Here is a 4,983-nt window from a genome sequence, read left to right as displayed (position 1 = left end):
GAAAGGAGTAAGGAGGGAAAGGAGGAAGGAAAGGAAGGAAGGAGAAAAGGAAGGAAAGGAGGAAAAGAGGAAGGAAGTAAGGAGAGAAGGAAGGAAGGAAGAAAGGAGGAAGGAGGGAGGAAGGAAGGAAGGGAAGGAAACGAAGGAAGGAAAGGAGTATGGGAGGAGGAGGGTGCAAAGAAAGAGGGAAGGAGGGGAAGAATAAAGAAAAAAATAAAGAAAAAGGAAGGAAGGAAGGAATCCTTCTTTACTCCCTCCCTCCTTTCCTTCCTTTCCTTCCTTCTTCCTACCTTCCTTCCTTTCCTTCCTTCCTTCTTCCTACCTTCCTTCCTTTCTTCCTCTCTCCTACCTTCCTTCCTTGACTCGAGGTAAAATATATCAGATATTTTTTACCTTAATCCTAAAGATATTATTTAACACAAGATTTGATCCATTCTGACAGTTTACCAACAAACTAGTTAGTCGGTTACCATGGTATCAAATAATGAATCATGCTTCAGAGGGTTTTTAAGACCCCGACTGAAAAAAAAGAAAAGGTTTTATAACTTTTTCTTTTTATTGCAGCAGTTAATCATTCACGCAGAGCTCCCAGCTGTCAGAGAACTCATCACTTCATGGGAACAGCAGTTAAATGAAGTGGTTTAATTAGCTCACTCCCCCATCAAAAGACATTTAAAATGCAGGTTTTCTTTAAAAAAAAAAGAAAAAAAAGAAAGAAAATGCACCAGTGAATATACACAATCTAATACACAAAAGGCTAAAACACACCATTAGTGATGGCGTGATATCAATCATGGCTCCAAACCCAAAGAGCTCGGCCACAAGCTTCACTTAAAGGAGAGAAGAAGTTGAGTTGAAATTGACCGTGAAGCCGTTGGGAGCCATTAAGAGTAGTTTTGTTTTTCAAAGGCATTTCCAAGTTAGTGAGGTGGTTACTAGCTTAACGTCACATTTGATTCTAAATGGGTTGATTAAGACGGAAAACTGCAGCTGGTCATTAAGTCTTTGTTTTGGTTCTGTGGTGGAAAGTTTTTTTTTTTTTTTTTTTACCTCAGCGAGAAGAAACAGAGCAGGCAAAAAAAATGTCTGTGTTTAACCCTATAATGTCTTCCCCTCATCTTCCCCCTTCCTTCTTTCCTTCTGTCTTTCCTTTCCTTCCTCCCTTCCTTCCTTCTTTCCTCCCTGCCTCCTTCTCTCTTTCTTTCCTCCCCCCACCTTCCTCCTTCCTTCCCTTCCCTCCCTTCCCTTCGTCCCTCCCTCCTTCTCTCCTCCCTCCATCCCCTTTTCTTCCTTCCTTTCCTTCCTCCCTTCCCTTCGTCCCTCCCTCCTTCTCTCCTCCCTCCATCCCCTTTTCTTCCTTCCTTTCTCCCTCCCTCCCTCCTTTTCTCTTTCTTTCCTCCCCAGCTTCTTTCCTTTCCTTCCTCCCTTCCTTCCTTCCTTCCTTCCTTCTGTGTTTAACCCTTTAAAGCCTGAACCATCAAATAATTGCCTGAAAATTATAATTCTTTGAAACCTACAGTTTATTGGACCTTCTGACTAAGTCATTAAAAAAGATTAATTAAATTACACTTTGTTTTGTATCATATTTGATACACTCCTGTTGTAGGAGGGAGGAAGGAAAGAAGGAAGGGAGGACGGAGGAAAGTAGAAAGGAGGGGGAAAAAAAACCCTCCACATGTTAAACTTTCTTCTGTTCTCTTTGTTGAGTCTTTATGAACTAAGTGGCTCAGGTGCAGACTTCTTCTTTGTTGGTGTTTTCTCAGGTGCAGACTTCTTCTTTGTTGGTGTTTTCTCAGGTGCAGACTTCTTCTTTGTTGGTGTTTTTCCGACTACTCACTTGCCATTCCTCGCATACTGTTTACACATGTGAAGCAGTTGCATCTATCTGTGTTTGTTGCCTTGAAGGCTATTGACCTCGGCCTTTCTTTCTCTCCATCTCTGTCCGTCTCCTCCGTCTCCTCCCCTCCCTTCCCCCCCCCCCCCCCCCCCCCCCCCCGCACTGCCTCGCTACTCCATCTCTATCTATCCATCCATCACTCCCGGCTGCCAGAGGTATAAACATTTCATGTAGTGTGTGTGTCCGCGGGGCTACACATCTTCCTTACCGGAGTCCCATCGCTGCACCGCTCCAGCCTTGACCCCCCCTCCCCCTCGACCCCCCCTCCTCCACCTCTCAGCCCTGCAGCGGTCCATCCGTACACCAGCACACTCAGACAGAGCAGGGGTTGCTGCTAATAGTTGGCCTTGGCAGTGCAGCGGTTAGCCGGAAGGGAGGAAGCAGCAGACGAAGCTAACTGGATTTTAATACCTTTGACAGAGAAACAGCCACCAAAGAAGAAGCTTGTGGTCCTGCTGATTCTTTTATTTGTGTATATATATATATATATATATATATATATATTCAATTCAAGTCTTTAAAACCTGTCAGCTAACAACAGCAGAAATATTACTACTATCATCACCACTTAACTGCAGCTACACACACAGAGAAACGCTTCCTGTTGTCCTCGAGTCAAGGAAGGAAGAGAGAAGAAGGAAGGAAGGAAGGAAGGAAGGAAGGAAGGAAGGAAAGAAATAATAGAGGAAGGAAGGAAGGACAGAAAGTAGAAAGGAAGGAATTTCCTTTTTTTTTAAATAAATAAATATTAACCCTTGTGTCGTCCTCCCGGGTCAAATTTGACCCCGTCTTATTCTTCTTTCCTCCCTTCCTTCCTTCCGTCTGTACTTCCTCCATCCCCCTTTCTTCCCTCCTTCTTTCCTGCCTTCCTTCCTCCCTCCCTCATGTCCTCCCTCACTTCTTTCCTTCCTTCTTTCCTTCCTCCCTCCCTTCCTTCTTTCCTCCCTCCCTCCTTCTCTTTCTTTCCTCTGTCCTTCCTTCCTTCTTTCCTTTCCTTTCCTCCCTTGTTCCTTCCTCCCTCCTTCCTTCCTTTCTCCCTCCTTTTCTTCCTTCTTCCCTTCCTCCCTCCTTTCCTTCCTTCTTTCCTTTTCCTCCCTTCCTCCCTCCCTTCCTTCCTTCCTTGACTCGAGGACAACAGGAGGGTTAAGGTGGAACAGGGTGGCTGAATATTTTTAGTACAATTGGATTCATTATCTCTGGAAAAGACTGAATTGTGGGACGAGATCAAAGAGGAAAGACAGAGAGGAGTCTAAGCTCCACTTGGTATAAATTGGTACTTTTGGAGAGGCCTTGAGATTTAAATTTGCTTATCGCTGAAGGATTAATATGCAATCTAAATCTCTTTCGCAGACATCCCTGTCGATGGCCTACTGTGCCTGAATTGATGTTTTCTTTCCTTTTCTTTGATGACAAAAAATTTTTTAAAGAGTACATACTTATTTAGCTTCTTAAAGCGTTTTGATGCATGCATAGACTTCTTCTTCTTTGGTATGTTTGATTTGTGCTTTTGAGCCAAACAACACTTTTAACTAAATATTCAATGAGCCAGGTGTGGATGTGCTGGTATTTTTTTACTATGTTTCCAGGCATCCATTGATTTCCATTACTTTTACATGCAGTGTAAAAAATCAATTACTAGACTGGTGAAACTTTGAGCTGGTGAAACTCAAAGTTTGTGTTATCCATCACAAAGCACCTCATGTTTGCATTCATAAAAATAAATAAAATAGAAAAATCAAAGTTTTATTCATATTTTGAGATGATGAGAGAAAAATGCAATGCAAACATACTTAGCTCTTCGCCTACATTAAAGACTGTGCAAAGTGAAGTCAGACATTTTCTTCTAAACATATTAAATAGGTCATAAATGTATTTGTAAAAAAAGTGTAAAAAGCATTCCAACCATTTAGATTTGAATTGTGGAGCTAGGCTTCACAAACCGTGTTTCAAGATTTCTGTGTTCAGGATTTAGTGATTAGCATAAACCCGCCCCTGCTGCTGTAGAGGTAGAAATACATTCAGCACACACTACTACTACTACAGTCTACAGTTAGCTGAGTTAGCCACCAAGTTAGCCGCTGAGCTAGTAGCCGAGCTAGCAGCTGAGTTAGCCGCTGAGCTAGTAGCCGAGCTAGCAGCTGAGTTAGCCGCTGAGCTAGTAGCTGAGCTATGAGCTGAGCTAGCCGCCGAGTTAACCAACGAGCTAGCAGCAGAAAGCTCTCAGACGTAGCGTCCATGTTTCTGGTAGAGGTGGTTACTTTGACTGACAGGTGACAGGTGATAGGGGGCGGGGCTTCAGCGTTTGGGAGCAGAGAAAGAGGCTGATTTTTACACAACTTTGAAGCCTAATTTCATATATTTGGCGATTTTTTTAAATCATTCAAATTTGGCAGGGTGGTTAACAACACACTTTTCTGTGGTATGTCAAACTCAGAACACATATTTATTATGACTGTACACGGACTTTAAGTAATTCAAGCTTCTACTGAAGAGATGAAAACATCAGATCTGTGCATGGAGCAATAAGAAGACTAACTTAACTCAAATGTACACATGAATCAAACATAAAAGCCATGTTTCCATCACATTTTGTACCATTGTTTGAGGTTTGACTGGTGCTATTTAAATTACCTTATCTCATTGCGCCCCCCAACCTCCCCACCCCCTTCTTCCTCTACAATCGTTTAATGGCACCCAGCTGGAGAATTAGCACCACCGACTGTTTCTTGATGTCTCCAAAGTAGTAGATAGAAACGTTTGGTTTCATGGTTTTAATTTGTATCACAGTTGGATGTAAACCACAGTGGAGTAAGACAATTAATCCCATCTAAAATACATGTAAGGGGGAAAAAAAGATGAAGTTTTTAAGTTTAGTGTACCTGCATTTCAGTCAGGAGAGACCAGACAACGAAGCACAAAGAGTTGTTTATTATACAGATGATAGTGATGATTGATTAGGGATTGTTTAAAGTCTTTAGGGGTTTGGACTCTGCAGGGAGATTTTGAATGAAAGGAGAAAATGCTATTGGTGCTAATGGTTAGATGTGATCAGGTAATGTTTTAATTGACACGCATGCACAAAGATA

Source organism: Scomber japonicus, chromosome 14, assembly GCF_027409825.1.
Source record: "Scomber japonicus isolate fScoJap1 chromosome 14, fScoJap1.pri, whole genome shotgun sequence".
Classification (NCBI taxonomy): Eukaryota; Metazoa; Chordata; class Actinopteri; order Scombriformes; family Scombridae; genus Scomber; species Scomber japonicus.
The sequence above is the reverse complement of the archived record's forward strand: the minus strand, read 5'-3'. Positions refer to the sequence as shown.